The sequence below is a fragment of the Schistocerca cancellata genome, chromosome 6 (assembly GCF_023864275.1).
Source record: "Schistocerca cancellata isolate TAMUIC-IGC-003103 chromosome 6, iqSchCanc2.1, whole genome shotgun sequence".
Lineage (NCBI taxonomy): Eukaryota > Metazoa > Arthropoda > Insecta > Orthoptera > Acrididae > Schistocerca > Schistocerca cancellata.
In genome coordinates this window covers 290,764,032-290,783,655 of record NC_064631.1, presented here as the reverse complement: position 1 = coordinate 290,783,655, position 19,624 = coordinate 290,764,032, and the positions used below count along the sequence as shown (strand labels likewise).

At 41.1% G+C, this 19,624-nt stretch overlaps 1 non-coding gene across 1 annotated transcript; it reads right to left on the bottom strand.

The window, feature by feature from the left end:
* Positions 1 to 11,264: 11,264 nt before the first annotated feature.
* Trnal-caa (transfer RNA leucine (anticodon CAA)) lies at positions 11,265 to 11,339 on the bottom strand. Its single transcript has one exon. It is a non-coding gene; the product is annotated as a tRNA-Leu (tRNA).
* Positions 11,340 to 19,624: the final 8,285 nt, after the last annotated feature.

The following is a 19,624-nucleotide window of genomic DNA, read 5'->3' as shown; positions in this document are numbered from 1 at the left end:
TTCTATCTTGTCATGGATACTTTGTGTATTTAATCATTTTAGATATTTTCTTTCTTTATTTGTATCACTTTACCTATTTCTGTATCAAAATAGTATAAAGATTTTTTTCTCATACTTAACTTCTTCACCCAGGGCTTCTTTGGCTGCCTCATGTAGAGCATTAATGACATATTTATATAGTACATCTATATTGTCAAATTCAGGTTCAGTTAACTTTACATCTAATCTTTTTTTGAGTAGATACGCTGTATTTTCATTTTCTAGGCTATGTACGTTATACTTTGGGAGTTTTTTTTTCTATTTTAAAATCTTCCTGATTAACAATTTCTTCTTTACTTTTTATATCTACAAAATGAAACACAATTTCACAGTTAACCAAATGATGGTCACTCTGGGTTACTCCTCTGTATGCTCTGATGTCTCATGTTTTTAAATCTGTTTTTTATTGAATTATTATGTAATCAGTTACTCATTATAATTGGAGTGTTTCCTGATGCCATGTATATTTATGAATTCCTTTACATGAATATAATAGAGGGAAACATTCCACGTGGGAAAAATATATCTAAAAAGAAAGATGATGAGACTTACCAAACAAAAGCGCTGGCAGGTCGATAGACACACAAACAAACACAAACATACACACAAAATTCTAGCTTTTGCAACCAACGGTTGCCTCGTCAGGAAAGAGGGAAGGAGAGGGAAAGACAAAAGGATTTGGGTTTTAAGGGAGAGGGTAAGGAGTCATTCCAATCCCGGGAGCGGAAAGACTTACCTTAGGGGGGAAAAAGGACAGGTATACACTCGCGCACACACACACATATCCATCCACACATATACAGGCACAAGCAGACATTTGTAAAGGCCTTTACAAATGTCTGCTTGTGCCTGTATATGTGTGTGTGTGCCTGTATATGTGTGTGTGTGCGCGAGTGTATACCTATCCATCCACACATATACAGGCACAAGCAGACATTTGTAAAGGCCTTTACAAATGTCTGCTTGTGCCTGTATATGTGTGTGTGTGCCTGTATATGTGTGTGTGTGCGCGAGTGTATACCTGTCCTTTTTCCCCCCTAAGGTAAGTCTTTCCGCTCCCGGGATTGGAATGACTCCTTACCCTCTCCCTTAAAACCCAAATCCTTTTGTCTTTCCCTCTCCTTCCCTCTTTCCTGACGAGGCAACCGTTGGTTGCGAAAGCTAAATTTTGTGTGTATGTTTGTGTTTGTGTGTCTATCGACCTGCCAGCGCTTTTGTTTGGTAAGTCTCATCATCTTTCTTTTTAGATATATAATTCCTTTACATGGATAGAAAACATTCAAAATTTGTTGTGAATTTTGCTAACATATATTAATTAATCAAACACCATTATCATTTAGTATATTTTCTTCATGTGGCCCTACTATTTTATTTCCTACTTGTCACCCTGTTTTACTATTGAAATATCCAGCAATTATTATTTCTCATTATTTCCTATCCCTTCTACTAAGCCATTTAATTTATTGAAGAGTGTTTCTTTGGTATGATCTAGTTCAGCCTTGCTTACTGCATAGACTCCTATTATAGTAGTTTCGTGTCCATGTAAAGTTATGTTTACTTTAATTAGATTTTTGTCAATATGTTCCCAACTTGTAATACGTTTATGTAATTTTTCTTTATCAATACTGACACTCCTTACTTTGCTCTTTGATGTTTTTGCACCCTGTTGTATAAGTGTATGTACTATCCTTTATTTTCTATGTCATTTCCCTTCGTTTTGTTTCTGATAACACAATGTCTTGTTTTCTGTTTTCTAACACTCTAATTATTTCCCCTTCTGTATTCCTTAGTCCTCTAAGGTTCCGTGTTCCACTTTTCATAGTTTGTTTCCGTAGCTTTATCACTTTACCATTTAATCTGTCCGGCTGTATCATCGTACAAGGGATTAGTCCAATAAGACATGTCAAAACCTACTCTGTAATTTTTTATGCAGGAAGAAGACAATGAAAGAAATGCTAAGAGGAACTGCAAGAAAATGTTGAAGTTATGTATTTTTGCCACACAAAGAACAGCTTATAACAGTAGTTTGTACAACCCTGCCCACCTAGCATGCGACTCGGTGAATCACTCATGCAGCGCCACGTAGTGGAATTATCCGTAGTTCACAGACACCAATTTTAAACACCTAAAGCCTGGTTTACAATGGAGTGAATGGAAGTGAACACATGCGAATGAGTATTTGCAGAAAATTCACTACCATTGAGTTGTATACGGGTAGAATCATTTATACTAGAGGGAACAGAAGAGAACACAAGGTAGTGAACGTTGCCTATGAACGCTGTGTTGTTAGTTTTTGGAGCTAATATTCAGCCTACAGGATACAGCTCTATCTTGTTAGAGCCGCAAAGTGAAACTTTGCTGTTCAGTGGGGATTATTTTGCATGGCAAGTGCACTGTTCTTGAAGGAGCATACAAAATTGTGCAGGAAAGGAAGAATTTAAGTGTTGTTCAGGCGTCAGTCACAGTTCTTTGAATACTATGATAGTATTCAAAGAACTGTGACTGATGCCTGAACAACAGGGACCTACATGCATTGAGAATAGAAAATAGTGCATTGAGAATGGCTAGCTACTAGCCAAAATCTGGATTTGCATAATAAATCTAAAAAAAGGGAGACTGGTTGCTGCACTCTATAATTTATAAGTTCTGTTTATTCTCTGTAGTTGTCACAAAAATGCAAAATGTCTATTGAATGACAAAAACAAACCGTTTTCCTTGCACCAGGCACACCACAAAAAGGAAAAAAATTGATGCAGTCAGGCATTTTGCAGTAACCACCTGTTTTATTTAGACGAAACTGGGATGGAGACAGAAATGGTCCCTGCCATTGGTCTACATATTGCACTGCATGCCAGACATACTTGATCAAATTCATAAAGTGTGGTGAAGAAAACTTGTAATGCACAAATGACTGAAGCTTAAGAATGTTTCACTGATAAACCTGAAATGAGAGAGAGGCACTGGAAATTATGTTGTCTGATAATTTCCTGAAAAATGCTTTCCACTGTCAAAAAAATACTTTATCAAGAGGTTGAATCGTACTAGATTCCATCTGGAACTACTAGTACGATTCAACCTCTTGATAAAGAATTTTTTTGACAGTGGAAAGCATCCAGATGGAATCCACATTACATCTACAGATTTTTTGACATCCTCCACAAAAACAGAGTCGTCATTATGTACAGACCATGAATCCAACAAAAGCAATGAGCCCGCATCTCGTGGTCGTGCGGTAGCGTTCTCGCTTCCCACGCCCGGGTTCCCGGGTTCGATTCCCGGCGGGGTCAGGGATTTTCTCTGCCTCGTGATGGCTGGGTGTTGTGTGCTGTCCTTAGGTTAGTTAGGTTTAAGTAGTTCTAAGTTCTAGGGGACTTATGACCACAGCAGTTGAGTCCCATAGTGCTCAGAGCCATTTGAACCATTTGAAAAGCAATGAATTAGTTTCTGCAACTGGTGGGAAAATTTTTCGAATGAAATGTTGATAATTATTCTTTCCCATTTTTACATATTTTGATACACTGATTACAAGATTTTTGCAACTAAACAGTCCATTTTTTATTTTTGGTCCTACTTTGCCTTGTGGTTCTTGAAGACAGATATACAGCTGTGAAAACATTAACCCACTCATCTTATCTCTGGCATTATTGTATATGAATGTGTCATTGCATTCATTGATTGGGTAACCGACTCCATCTTTTTTCACCCTGAAATGATAAAGTGTGGTGTGCACTCAGTTCTTTCATGAAACCTGACTGATCAGAATTATAAGTAGCAGTTGTGCTTTGTCTATCACTGACAGCTGCTCTACACATTTACGTGATGTAATTTTGTGAATCCCTAATCTGTACGATTTCTTGAACATTTATAGTTAGGTCGTCGAAGCCCAGAAATTAGCAATGTTCATGTCGAATGCAATTCGGAGTGCCAAGTCTCATAGATCTCCATTGGTAATGGTGCATAGCCTCTCACGAGCACTTCTAAATCTTTCAAACAGTTTTTCATTCAGATGGTTTTGGGTTTCCATTTGGCGCATATTTCTTACTTCGTGTAATTCATTCTTCCATTTCTATAGTTCATGCCCAGACTTTACAAAACGAAAACGCCTTTGCACACTGCATAACTTCAAGCATTTTTTTCCCCTCTTTTGTTTAACTGATATCTCTCTGCCTTTTCGTTGTCGCTGAAAGCTGTTGCAGTACATGATTTTCTTAGGCTTGGAAGGTGTTCTTCTTCAGCACAGTTTCTGACACAAGTGACGTCATCCAAACCACAATTCATGGAATCATCACAGCTACTTCCTATTTCTTCTAATGTATCAACAATTTCAAACAAAATGTCAATATTATTTGAATGAATGTCAAGGAAATCATGTAACAAATGGCACTCAGGAGAAGTAGGTGATTTCAGCTGGAAACCATGTTCTTCATATTTCATCACTGTTAAATTGAAATTGTTAATTGGATCCCATATTACTGTGAAAGCGGAAGAAAAAAATGGTTCTATTAGCAGGTTTGCCTTACAAAAGCATGATAAATATTAATTCAGCTTTATTTGTATTCTCAATATGTGCGAATACTGCAAAAAGCAACTGTCAATTCATAGTAGATGTTACTTGAGTGGCTAATTCGAGAGAATAGTAACTGTGTACTGCAGTGTCAGAGAAATTACAAAGTACAATTGGGTTGTGTCATGTTTCCTGTTTACAAATGGACCGCCGACTATGGCCATGTGTGCCTAATTGCGCGTTTGCAGTTGCTACGCATTACCCTATCCACCACCTGGGCAGGTGCTCGATGGGAGACTAGCAACTCCTCATTTACATGCTCATATGATATAATTTTTAAATTAACTGTGTGACACATGTACTCCTCAAATTTTCAGATGTATGTTTTTCAAAGTTTATATTTTCTTAACAGTAATTAATGGGATGTTATGCCAATGCAACTTACTATTCACTGAATTAAACAAATTGTTATTATTATTACACTAAAATATTGAATATACACTCCTGGAAATGGAAAAAAGAACACATTGACACCGGTGTGTCAGACCCACCATACTTGCTCCGGACACTGCGAGAGGGCTGTACAAGCAATGATCACACGCACGGCACAGCGGACACACCAGGAACCGCGGTGTTGGCCGTCGAATGGCGCTAGCTGCGCAGCATTTGTGCACCGCCGCCGTCAATGTCAGCCAGTTTGCCGTGGCATACGGAGCTCCATCGCAGTCTTTAACACTGGTAGCATGCCGCGACAGCATGGACGTGAACCGTATGTGCAGTTGACGGACTTTGAGCGAGGGCGTATAGTGGGCATGCGGGAGGCCGGGTGGACGTACCGCCGAATTGCTCAACACGTGGGGCGTGAGGTCTCCACAGTACATCGATGTTGTCGCCAGTGGTCGGCGGAAGGTGCACGTGCCCGTCGACCTGGGACCGGACCGCAGCGACGCACGGATGCACGCCAAGACCGTAGGATCCTACGCAGTGCCGTAGGGGACCGCACCGCCACTTCCCAGCAAATTAGGGACACTGTTGTTCCTGGGCTATCGGCGAGGACCATTCGCAACAGTCCCCATGAAGCTGGGCTACGGTCCCGCACACCGTTAAGCCGTCTACCGCTCACGCCCCAACATCGTGCAGCCCGCCTCCAGTGGTGTCGCGACAGGCGTAAATGGAGGGACGAATGGAGACGTGTCGTCTTCAGCGATGAGAGTCGCTTCTGCCTTGGTGCCAATGATGGTCGTATGCGTGTTTGGCGCCGTGCAGGTGAGCGCCACAATCAGGACTGCATACGACCGAGGCACACAGGGCCAACACCCGGCATCATGGTGTGGGGAGCGATCTCCTACACTGGCCGTACACCACTGGTGATCGTCGAGGGGACACTGAATAGTGCACGGTACATCCAAACCGTCATCGAACCCATCGTTCTACCATCCCTAGACCGGCAAGGGAACTTGCTGTTCCAACAGGACAATGCACGTCCGCATGTATCCCGTGCCACCCAACGTGCTCTAGAAGGTGTAAGTCAACTACCCTGGCCAGCAAGATCTCCGGATCTGTCCCCCATTGAGCATGTTTGGGACTGGATGAAGCGTCGTCTCACGCGGTCTGCACGTCCAGCACGAACGCTGGTCCAACTGAGGCGCCAGGTGGAAATGGCATGGCAAGCCGTTCCACAGGACTTCATCCAGCATCTCTACGATCGTCTCCATGGGAGAATAGCAGCCTGCATTGCTGCGAAAGGTGGATATACACTGTACTAGTGCCGACATTGTGCATGCTGTGTTGCCTGTGTCTATGTTCCTGTGGTTCTGTCAGTGTGATCATGTGATGTATCTGACCCCAGGAATGTGTCAATAAAGTTTCCCCTTCCTGGGACAATGAATTCACGGTGTTCTTATTTCAATTTCCAGGAGTGTATTTATAATAATTTATTATTATATTAAAATATGTTATTTACTTTATTGTTATATTAAAGTTATACCATACCTCTATGTGCTGTGTTTAAAAGTGGTGGTGATGGGACAAGGTACATGGTTATATGTGGGAGTGGGGGGGGGGGGGGGGGGGAAGAGATGGGGAAGAGGGAGATAGGGACAAAGACAATAACAAAGTGTGCACCTGAAATGAACTGATTCTCTGCATCTGTGTGAAAGAGATGATGATGAAGCAACCTCTGACACACACTGCAGGGTGTTTTGCGCAGTATAAACATAGATGTCAATGAGTGATTTTTGGGTCAGAATGACCCAGTAATATGTCAAGATGTCGCAAGATAGTTGGCTGGGCAGCAGGTAAGAAGAATACATTCCTCAGCTGTCAAAGAATCATAACTACAGTGGTATCAACAACGTTTTTATTCAGTCACTGCAGACAGTGTCCTAGAGGTTTGCTTTGGCCCTCAGTCGTTGTGAAGCACATGGTGGCGTGAGATGGCGACAAGAATGCCTGGCAGAAAAGTGGCCCTAGCAAAGGATGTTACTGCCACAGGTACGTAGTAACAGCTAGCTTAGATGTGATCCAGCAATGATGTTAGACATAAATGCAGGGAGCAGCTAGCAGTGGGTCAGGAGAAGAAGCACCAAAGCACAGACCAATGCGCTCATGAGTTGGGTAATGTCAGCTTGCTGTAGATCTCAAGTGGAAGGTTCCAGTTCAGGCCGTGGCAGCATCAAGACTAGGCACAGCCCATACACCAATGGCTAGTGGGGGGGAGTGGCTAGTTGCAGATAACACTGGATGACCCCAATTGGGTCAGTGGCTGGTATGGAGGCATTCTTGTTGCAGGCAGCAGTCGACAACAGATACTGCATGATGGGAATGACTGTTATTTGTAATGGATTGCCTGGTGGTGTTACGAAAAGGCGCCTCTTTCTGTCACGTATGGGGCCCAGGCAACAAGTGTCAACACTCAGTGCATCATAACCATGCTCACTGCAGTACCAGAGTGGACAATTTCACCATGCCGACTCAGCACCTTTCCAGTTCTGGCAGCCGAATTTGGAAGACAGCCTGGCAGCTCATGTGGCTCCAGGATGTGGAGCTGGCTTGGGAAGGTGTTGGTGCAACACTTCTCCCCTCTTATGAAGATTTGGTCCACCAAATCTCAAGCTACTGCCAAGTCTGTGAATGACTTAGACATTACGTAGTACATTTTCAATTTTTGCTTATATTTATGTACGCTTTTCATTCCAATTGCTTTTATAACAATCTATTTCAGTTCACAATATCCAATGGTTGCTGTGCTTAGTGACTATCTGCTCTGTAAGGGTGACCCATTCGATTGGTAGATGGTGGACGGAGATTTAAGGTGGGTGGGCAGTTTTCTGCCATAGATAAATGTGGGCGGCACAAACTATAACTAGATGAAAGATGATACTTTAAGGTGAGTCTGTGATTTTGTGCTGTTATCTGTTGCTTACTGCTGTATGTGCAATAATATTTATCCCACACTAATACCCCCCTTCCATGATGATATCAGTTCATCCAGAGAACTGAGTAGGTTGGGATCCAAGGTACTGTTCAGAAAGATCATGCTTTTAGCATAGTATTTCCAAAGGTTTTCCAGGCAAGTACAGTAACAAATATATCGGGTTCACAATCATAGCACCTATTATTGTTGCTGGTACCTGAAAAGCTGTCCCTGAAATGCCCCACATCATGCCATTGTTTATTAATATACTACTACCCTGCAGTTTCAACTGATCTGCTGCCGTAGGTTGCTCTTGCTTGTACCAACTCAAGATAAGCACCACTGGGTTGTGTATGGAATACATGCAGTTGGACTTGCCTTCTGAAAATAGGGTTGTGGTGTAAGGATGGCCTGTGGGTACCCTCCAGCTCCTGTCCTCCCTAAAAATAATTCCATTTCACATGTCTTTATGGTAGTCTGCATCACCCGGATGGGCATACACAAAACCATTCAGTGTGCCATTGTTCTGTGCCGAAAAAAAGGTACAATGTGCTCTTTATAAACCTACACACAATTATTTACAATAAAACAAACACTATATCAGGTAAACTGTGAAACAAAACAATGTGAAACAAATCCTCATCTCACTATACTAACAAGATATATGATATTCCAAGCAAAAAAAAAAATGTTCATGAAAACAAAATGTTCATGAAAACAAAATACAGCCGTTCACAAACACTGAGTATATATTTTGTCAGCCAACAATGATTCCCATTAATTCTACAAAGTATTAATGTAGTCCAAAAGTTCATTACCCCCGCGAATATTCCACTTACACTAAGGTGCAAGAATCCAGTGTCCTTAATACTTCAGGTAATAACAGTTCATACTAGGGAATAATCTCCCACCTATGGTACCACACACAAGTTTTAAAATGAGATAAATCAGCACTTAATTCCCAGAAACATTTTAAGTTCTCCAACACAACAATTCTGACACAATCACCATGAATATTAATTTGACCCCTGAAATGCATTTCAATAATCTACTTTTTCATGTACTCATAAACATGGGTATCTACTCACCAACCAGAAATCTTGAAAGAGCATAAAAGCTTGTCTTTCATGCTCATCTTCTTAGACAAAATCTAGCATCTACAATTACCCATAACTGTGCTCACCCCCCCCCCTCCTCCACACACACACACACACACACACACACACACACACACACACACACACACCCATGCACTAGGTACACCCAACAAAATGCATAATCTCATATATGACATCCCCCAAAATAATCATTAATCTACCACAAAACAAAATCTACATACATATTGTGATCTGTGAGCCAGTGTCTCAAACATACCACAACAAAGTCTGTCATCATTTGTATAAAATTCATAGCTTCATTACCATTGTACATGACACAACAAATACACCTATCAAAACATAACAAATTCTAACACACTTTCACTTCCATGGCAAATGGTAATGTGCATGTAGCGTGAGAGTGTGGCATTTCTTCTCTTCTTACTTTCCCTTCCCACCATTTTTGGGAGTTGTGCCATTACCAGTGACAATGAACCTGGTGCATCCTGAAAAGGATATATACATCTGACATGTACGACCACTGTGCGCACTGAAAGCTGCACATTAACGTTCACTGGTGTGGTCATCTCAATTACCTGATATGGACCCTGATACAAAGTGATGAATTTTTTCATTTTCCCCTTTGAGGAGCATTGACTTGTCATATGACTCACTGACCTACACATTGCACCAGTAGTTTACATTGTGCTGCCCTACCCATTACTGACATTGAAGGGCCTTCATATTGGCTTTTTGTACCTGCTTCTGTATCCCACACAATGTCTTCATGAAATTCAGCACTGTCTCAATATTTTTTTTCACATTAGGTTTGATCATCTCAAGTGGTGACAGTATTTTGTGATTGTACACTGCTTCATGTGGCAATAGGCATGTAATTTCATGACCTCCCATCTTGTAGGTGCAGCAACGTATGGCACTAAAGTATTCCAATTGCAGTGATTGCTACTCACGTAGTGGCTTAGCATTTTTCCTATCATTCAATGTACACACTCCATTCTTGCATATGCCTGTGAATGGGATGGGCTTGTCATCAGCTTATGAACATGCAATAAGTGATGCAACTGCTTCATCAATTGCAACATAAAATAATGCACTGATCCATGATCAATGTTTCCAGAATGCTAATGTTTGATAACCAATTATTCACCATTTCTGGTGCTATCATGTCGGCTTGCTAATTCAGGAATGTGACCATTCCTACATAATATGATATGTGATCCATTATAGTCGGAACATAGTAGTTCCCCCTCTGATGTCTGTCTAAAAGGTCCTAAAATATCCATACCAATCATTTCAAAAGGAGTACTGACTTCTGACAACCTTTGCAGTGGGATATGTCCATGGTTCAACTCTCTCCACTGTGCATATGGCAACAATGTTTAGCACATTGCTCTACATCTTGTCTAGATGTATGCCACCAATAATATTCAGCTACTCATTGTTCCATGGTTCTACACCTCCCCTCTCCCTCCCCATCCCCCATGACTGAATAATTTGATAATTCATAGATAATTCGATAATTCATAGATGTAGATGAATCATGTGGCTGGTTTAAGAATTCTTCTTGTAGCCTGACTGTAACCACAATATGGAAACCAAGCTTTGTCGTATTGCATAATGCAGTATTATATCAGGTTTATGGATTAGTTCATAATCAAATTTGCCTATTTTCAGCAGCCAAGATGTTAGTCTACTAGATGAATACTTTAATCCCAATAATGTGATCTGTCGTTACTTTAAACTATTTCACATACAAATGGCAGTTGAAGTACATCATGCCACATATGAGGCTCAGCATTTCTTTTTCTGTTCTAGAATAGTTTCTTTCTGCTTTGTTTAATTGCTGTGACATAAAGGTGACAGGACGTTCCTTCCATCTACCGGTTAACTTAAAACACAGCCCAGTGCATAACTACTGTACACCAATTAAAATTATTTTGTCAAGGAGCCAGCCGCCATCCAGTCGCAGTTCACTTTTTAGTGCCATGTGCTTGCTGTGTTGCTATTCTTATAGGTACATGTAGTGCGTTGTGAAGTGTGGCTCAACTGCACTCTGGCAATACTGTTGCCTGCCACTGCAAAAACAGAGTAATTTTAGTTGGAGTATAGTGTAACATGATAGCACAAAATCGTTTTCATAATTCAGAAAGAACAACACTAGACTAACTTCCTGGCAAATTAAAACTGTGTGCCGGACCGAGACTCGAACTCGGGACCTTTGCCTTTTGTGGGCAAATGCTCTACCAACTGAGCTACCCAAGCACGACTCACGCTCCGTCCTCACAGCTTTACTTCTGTCAGTATCTCGTCTCCTACCTCCCAAACTTTACAGAAGCTCTCCTGCGAACCTTGCAGAACTAGCACTCCTGAAAGAAAGGATATTGCAGAGACATGGCTTAGCCACAGCCTGGGGGATGTTTCCAGAATGAGATTTTCACTCTGCAGCAGAGTGTGCACTGATATGAAACTTCCTGGCAGATTAAAACTGTGTGCCGGACCGAGACTCGAACTCGGGACCTTTGCCTTTTGCGGACAAGTGCTCTACCAACTGAGCTACCCAAGCACGACTCACGCTCTGTCCTCACAGCTTTACTTCTGCCAGTATCTCGTCTCCTACCTTCCAAACTTTTTCCAAACTTTACAGAAGCTCTCCTGCGAACCTTGCAGAACTAGCACTCCTGAAAGAAATGATATTGTGGAGAAATGGCTTAGCCACAGCCTGGGGGATGTTTTCAGAATGAGATTTTCACTCTGCAGCGGAGTGTGCACTGATATGAAACTTCCTGGCAGATTAAAACTGCGTGCCAGACCGAGACTCGAACTCAGTTCACAGGAGAGCTTCTGTTAAGTTTGGAAGGTAGGAGACGAGATACTGGCAGAAGTAAAGCTGTGAGGATGGAGCGTGAGTCATGCTTGGGTAGCTCAGTTGGTAGAGCACTTGCCCGCGAAAGGCAAAGGTCCCGAGTTCGAGTCTCGGTCTGGCACACAGTTTTAATCTGCCAGGAAGTTTCATATCAGCGCACACTCCGCTGCAGAGTGAAAATCTCATTCTGGAAACACTAGTCTAGTTCCAATAATTCCTTCAGTTTTCCTAATTTGTTTCACATTACAATGTCCAGTGGAACTTTACACAGTGCTTTGTTCCCATGTGAAAACTTAATGTTGCTGAACCCAGTAAGTGCATGCCATTACTCCATACTCAACATAATCTGTATAGTGTACAGCTTAACCACCTCTTTCCCATGAGGTTCAAACTTGTCAGAGGCATGTATGCACCTGTATCTAAAGCCACATACACACAACCATGGAAACATGTTTCCTGCAGTGTTTCACAACATGTTTCCAACTTTATTTCTAGTCTCTGTCCCTAGACTGGTGGCAAACATTTCTTGTAGTGTACTTGCACTGTCTGCAATGCTATTTTTCATATTGTTTTCACATCATCTGCTATGTTATGTCTGGAGATGAGGAAAGAGTAATGATGTGTGGTGCTGCATTATTAATACTTGAAGGCCCAAAAATAAACAAAATGAAAGGCATCATCTTTATTGGTGGATGAAAACATACTATAGAAGAACTATCAGGAATAAATTGCTAAGGGAGTTGAATATGGAAGACGGCTCTGGTTTCCATAACTTCTGCTTGAATGCCATCTACTGATTTTGAGTTTTTGGCAAATATGGTAGCACCAATTGTTTTAAAATAAAGATACACATTTGAGGAAAGTGATTACAGTCAAGCACAGGCTTGTTGTTACTCTTTAGTTTTTTGGCAATGTGAGATTCATTTCAGAGCCTTGCATATTTATTATGCATTTCGAAGCAAACTATATCTCAAATAGATAGCATTGGTGGAAGTCCAGAAGTATTATCAGAAGGTAAGTAAATGAAAAATATCATTAATTAAGCATATTATTGATTTTTATTAATTTGGAATGCTTTCACATACATTGTTGACAATTATTCTTCAACAGTGTTGTCAGTTTTGGCGTTCCTTATGAATATGGCAATACCAAATGTAGGAGCAGTTCTCTGCTGCATTGTTTTTGATTGCTGTTCTTGTACAGCTTGCTTCATATTTCCCAAAAGCAGCCTTCAGCCAGGTACAGTGAAACAAATTGACAGTCTATTGCAGTGGCGTAACTAAGGTCTTGGGAGCGCCCCTGCCAATACATTTTTGAGGATATTGTTTATTAATAAACCTTCAAATAACAAGTATGAAAACTTTAGATATTCACAAACCATACATCAGATTAGAAGTGAAATAAGCTCATTTGTTGGTGTACTCATTAACTGGCCCATCAAACCATACATTTTCTCCTTATCTGAATAACCTGCATACTATGCAACATACTGCATTTCAAGTAGGGGAATAGATTTCCCTAAATCATTCAATTTTCTGACCTTCTTTAGTATAGTTCTAATAATAATTGCAGCTAAATGATCTTTTGATCTTAGTGCATCTGGGGAAAGGACCCTTAGGCTTGCCTGACCTCCTATTGTTAATTTTTAGCTTAGTCTCGTCAGTCAGTTTACCTTGAAATAATCCTCTTCATGGATGAAAGGTGTATTTTACTGATTATCTTGAAGTTGAGAGCAGTCTGTTGGTGGTGAATTAGCATCTCAATGAACTTGTGAATTGTCAGAAACTTCTGCCATTTTGTTTTTGCAATTTTATTGACTTCCAGTTTCAACTTTTAAATCGTCAGACTTTTCTTGAGTATCACATTCATTACAAATTTTAGTACATATCTGTGATGGGCATGTAGCTAATTGTTGGAAGATTGTATCTGACTTCATTGCCTTTTCAACTTCTTCACCTCGGCAGACTTCTAACTTTCACTTTTGAGCACCACTTAAATAAGACCCATTTCCAGACCTTGTAGATTTAACAAAGTGCATTTCTGAGCAGTCCATATAAGACAAACCAGCAATACGTTTTATGTTAATGCAAGCAGAGCTCAGATGAAGTGGAAAGAAACGGCATTCTACAGTAACTGACGTACACTATTATAACGTCTGAGTCACTTTCTATTAGCAGTAGCAGTTTGATTGCACTGTAACATTGCATTCATCACACAAAAAAACTTAAGAGTTTGTTAGTAGGGAGAGCCTGTAATCATCAGTGCCAGTTGTAGGGAATACACCGTGATGAAGATAGTGGATTCCAGCGCACTATCTAGCGTACGAGCCACCACTTGTGCTGGTGGAATCTGAGAGTTCTGCATAGTGTTGTCTGCCACATGCTGCAGCATTCTCATTAACGTTAAGCAAGAAAGGGTACAAAATGTTTGCTAGCATGCTTCTGTTCACTTCCCCTTAGTAAATTTCTACAGTTAAGACATAGCGAGGTGGTGCAGTGGCTAGCACACTGGACTCTAATTCGGGAGGACAACGGTTCAATCCCGCGTCTGGCCATTCTCATTTAGGTTTTCCGTGATTTCCCTAAATCACTCCAGGCAAATGCTGGGATGGTTCCTTTGAAAGGGCACAGCCGACTTCCTTCCCTGTCGTTTCCTAATCTGATGAGACCGATGACCTCGCTGTCTGGTCTCTAGTCTCCTCCCCCAAACAACCCCCCAACCCTCTACAGTTAAGTTGAATGCAAGAAGACATTTTTTAAAAAATAAATAGTCAGTTTGGGCCCCCTAAAATACAAGGAAACCTCAATACACCCCTAGCCCTTCCACTACAAGATCTATGGGCCGTTATTTGCACCACTGGCCTGCTGCTTTGTCCATTCCTTTTTTTTCTTTTTCAGGAAAAATTTAATAATACAGCAAGTGAAAATCTACACCTAACAACTTTATACAACAGACAGCACAGTGCTACACATAAAAAGGTGCTAGCACTATGCAATGGCAATATGTGGTAGCTGGTCCGAAACATTGTTTCCTTTGATCTCTACTGAGATTGCTATGGATAGCAGTTTCTATGATTTGAAAACATGTTTCCAGACATTGTCCATGTGTGTGTTTTCAAAACGTGTTTCAAGCTTGTGTGTATGCATTTTAATAAAAAAAAACTTGTGGTCCCTACTGCCTAATGTGCCAATAAAGCAGAATCATGTGTCTCCATACATTTATGTATCTTAAAATTTACTGGGAGTGTTGTCTAGTACCTACCAGCGAACATGGGGGGGGGGGTCTCCTTGCCATTTGACAGCTGAGTATATTTGAATTTCAGCTATTCCTTTTCTGTCCTTCACTTTGTCTACATCCCTGTTCTCAGTGTTCATGTTTCCAACATTTTCTGCACATTGGATTACGACAAACTTGTCATACGTCAGCCACAATGATAAAATTTATCGTCAGTGGGAAATCACTTCACCTATCATGGACTCAAGTTGCTGCATCTATTTCTTCTGAGTCATTGAGCCATTGTTGTGGCTATGGCTCCAGATAAATCCCTTGGAAATTCCACATTTACTTTGACTTGACGCATTGGGTGGCAATCCCTATAGAAACACGTCCAGCGCTCCCTGCTCTGCTTCCTGTAGAAGGATCCTATTCGTACTGCCACTGTCTATTGACTCGTAGGTATTAACACTGAATTTTCTTATTCTATCCACAAAACTTTTGATTGTTTCGCCCTGTTCCTTTTAATTGCTCGTGATAGTATCTACATCCATTTGGTCTTCTGTACCACTGTACCAACCTTCTCCTCAGTATATAAGATATTTGAGCATTTCTCAGGTTCTCATTGTACTATGCACAAGTTTTCACATACTCAGACATAATTTGGCCATTTACAATAACAGTTTGTGTGTCCCAAAACCCTTATTTGTGGCTGTCAACAAATTATCCACAAACATTAACACATCCTCTGCTCCCTTGACTGAAAAAGGATGAACTAGCCAAGCAGTAGTAACATCTTAGGACAGGTACTGATAAACTGAATGAGTCTCAAGCTTCCTTCAATGTACGCAACTGCCTATATGGGTCTTACACTTGAGCTACCTGATCTAATGAAGACTGAACTGCTTCCTCAGTGTAACTACCTGTGCATTTTCACTCATTTCTAACACACTAGGATGAAAACAATTGTTTTCTTCTGTTTATGTTTATTTCAAGAACAACCACCAATGTGTTAATACTGGTATGTGATTATTCACACATGCACGTAACTAAAGTGGTCACAGGTCAAGGCATACTGCACTGCAGGACCAGCTGAAGAACGTTTTTCCACATAAACTGAATTACTCTCCAATTTTTCTTAGTAAGCAGTGGAAGTAAGAAGAGCTATAACAACCAAAAGAAGCCAACTGAACTCTTGTTTTACTGGAATCCATTAGGTGGGATATGAGAGAAGCTATGCATTATATGGACCCAATTTACCTCTTGCACTCCCACCAGTGTTAGTTTTCACTTCTAATTGTGGTATGCCCTGTATACAAATACTGCACTTGGGTGCTCCTGGCACCCCTCTCAGCTTGGCACCCGCAAGTGGCAGCTACTTACTGGGCCACGTCCTGTATGGAAATGTAACATTTGTGGTGCGTTTGGTGCCCCAAGCAGTGGCTTTTGTTGTTAGGCCCTCAAACTGGCCCTGCTTTTGCTGTCCACTCAGCGTTTTTTTGAGGTAGTACAGCGTTGCCGGTGGACCTTGGTCTTACTGTCTTGGTGAATGGTAAAATTGTTCTATCCTGCAATGATGTCACGGTTTTCCCCTTATATAGCCATGATTGCGGCCTTTGGCGCTAAACAGAGTGGCCGAAACAACGCATGCACGGAATGTGAGTTGGGCAGCTCATAGCGGCTCCAGCCCGCCGCGGGACCGAATTGCTTTACTGACCATCATCAGACGACTTGAACTGGCTGTACAAATAAAGTACTTTACTGGCAGCTCAAGGCAGCAACATGACATTTCTCAAATATATAAGAGCTGAGGAGCACCGGCTCCTGAAAATATGTTGGAATTATTTATCAGTTTTGTTAACGTTATTTGTACTTAAAAATTCAAGGCGAAAGGAAGCAGTGCTGTTTCTGATGCCACGCTTTGGAGCCATCTCTAAAACTTTTATTTTTGTAAGTACTGAAAATAATTTAGTTGGGTTGTGAATTTCCTTTCAGCAAAGTTTATGTCGGCAAATGGAAACAAAAGGGGACCAATGGCTAAATCTTAGTGCAGTTTAATTGCATTTATCATGCTTTGAATTATGCGAGTTTCAAATGATGCAAATTCGATTTTTGAGATCGTAATTTTGACACAAGTCATTATTTGCAAATTATGGCACTGGGATAACAATTGTGATTTGCCTGTATGTTAAATTAAAGTCAGTTCATTGTTAATAATGAACTGTAATATGCAAACTTTTTTCTGTTTCCAGACTAGAATTTTCACTTCACAGCGGAGCGTGCGCTGATATGAAACTCCTGGCAGATTAAAACTGTGTGGGGAACCGGGACTCGAACTCGGGAAGTTTGCCTTTCACGAACAAATGCTCGACCGACTGGGCTATCCAAGCACGACTCACGCCTCGTCCTCACGTCTGTATTTCCGTCAGTACTTCATCTTATACCTTCAAATCTTAACAGAAGCTCTCCTGCGAAATGTGCAGGGCTAGCCCTCTTGAAAGAAAAAAGGTTGCGGAGACACGGCTTAGCGACAGCCTGGAGAATGTTTTCATAATGAACTTTACATTGTGGAGCGGAATGTGCACTGATATTTATATTTCCTGGCAGTTTAAAACTCTTTGCCGGACCAACACTCGAACTCGTGACTTTTATCTTTTGCGAGCGGATTATTTTCAGTTTTACATTTGCAGTAATGTGACTATTACTCCTTATAGTTAAATGTCTACTAAACAACTTGCTTAGGTGATGGTCAACAGCATCTATAAATTAAAAAAAAATGCATAATACTGTGCAGTCTGTAATAATGTTATTTTGTTTTTGAAGAATACTCAGTATTGCAGAACACTCAGTATAATGTTGTTTATTGAAACAAAACTACACTTCTCGAACAATCACTATATACACACAAAAACAAATAACTTGTAGACCACCATTCATCAAGAGCGTCGGTGAGGTCTGACGGAGCTGGTCCTAGCTCGGCGAGGAGCTGGCTATTCTGCTGCTGCGCTGGCTTTATAAAGCATGAGGAGGCCGGCGGAGTACACCAACTTTCCCTGCATCTGTGAGGCAACCTCTGCAGAAAAAGGTTCGCATTAGTCTCTAGCAAGTTCTGTTTTTTGGAAGAGTAGTTTTCCTCTTGGTTGCGCCTGCAAGTGCTTGTGTATGTTATGTGGTACACAGGGGTGTCTTGAGTGTGGTCTGCCTGGCAGGGGCTATCTGTGGCAGACGTAACAGTTTTGCAAATTTTAAAGCCAGTGTGCTATGTGATACATCTGTGGTAATTTTTTTGCCATTGATGATGGTTCAGAACCGAAGCATGTAGCAAAATAAAATACTAATATTGCAGACAGAACAGTGTAATGCATTTTTTAAAATCTACTAAACATCCGGAAAGTCTTGCCTTCTCGCTTTAGCGTCATCGAAAAAGTGGTGGCCAGTAGTCTCACACAGCATCTTCACATCTCTGACAAAACATTTAAACGGCGAACAACAGGACACTTTCCAGAACCGTTGTTTCATCGGCGGCTGCGGCTCACAAAATTTTATAGCGCCTAAAGTCCGGATGTTCTCGCATCTGCTACTTCAGAATTTCAGAAACGACTCAATAGCGGGCAAATAAACGCCACAACATTTCATTAATGTTTCGATGCACAATTCACCACAATACTAATTTTATCACTGTGACCATTGACATGCTAATCGTCCAATCAAAATCTTCGACTCTTGTGGCAACATATTTAATTTTAATTGGTTCAGTATTTAAGCCATTGGAGTAGTGCAGTCATTTACTGTTATAAATACAAATTTTATGCCTTTTTTGTTTCCATTTCCAACATATAAATATCGATAGTAATCGATCGACAGTTCCATCAAAAATAATTTTGAAGAAATTTATTATTTAATTTCCTTAGTACGCTTGTTCCATTATAAGATCAGACGCTTGCCTGCTCTGTAAAGTAAGATAAGCAGTGATCTGTGGTAGATCTGACGACAGGGTATCAAACCGATACAGGCAAAAGTATTTCAGAATATACCATTCAGTGGACGTTGTTCAACATAGTGCTCTGCAGCTGTCGATGCCTGAATGTGGCTCCATGTTATCTCAATGGCGTCCTCAGTTACGACTGCAGTGGGCGGAGGATAATAGAGATTGGACTGTGGACCAATGGAAATATGTCGCTTAGTCGGATGTATCTGGGTTGTTACATCAGGTCAATGGTCGTGCCTGGAGACATTCTCATCCAGGCAAATGGCTGCTCTAGGCATTCACCGCACCACGGATGTAGAATGGTGGGAGCAGTGTTATGCTATGAGGGACATACACGTGGGCCATCTTGGGTTCCGTGGCTATAATCGAAGGCGCCACGACAACTGTGTGATACGTGAATGTTATTGGACTGCATTATTTGACTTTGGCTTTTCGTCTGGGAAGCATTTTGGATACCCCCTCTCAAGTCATCCTTCAAACCGAA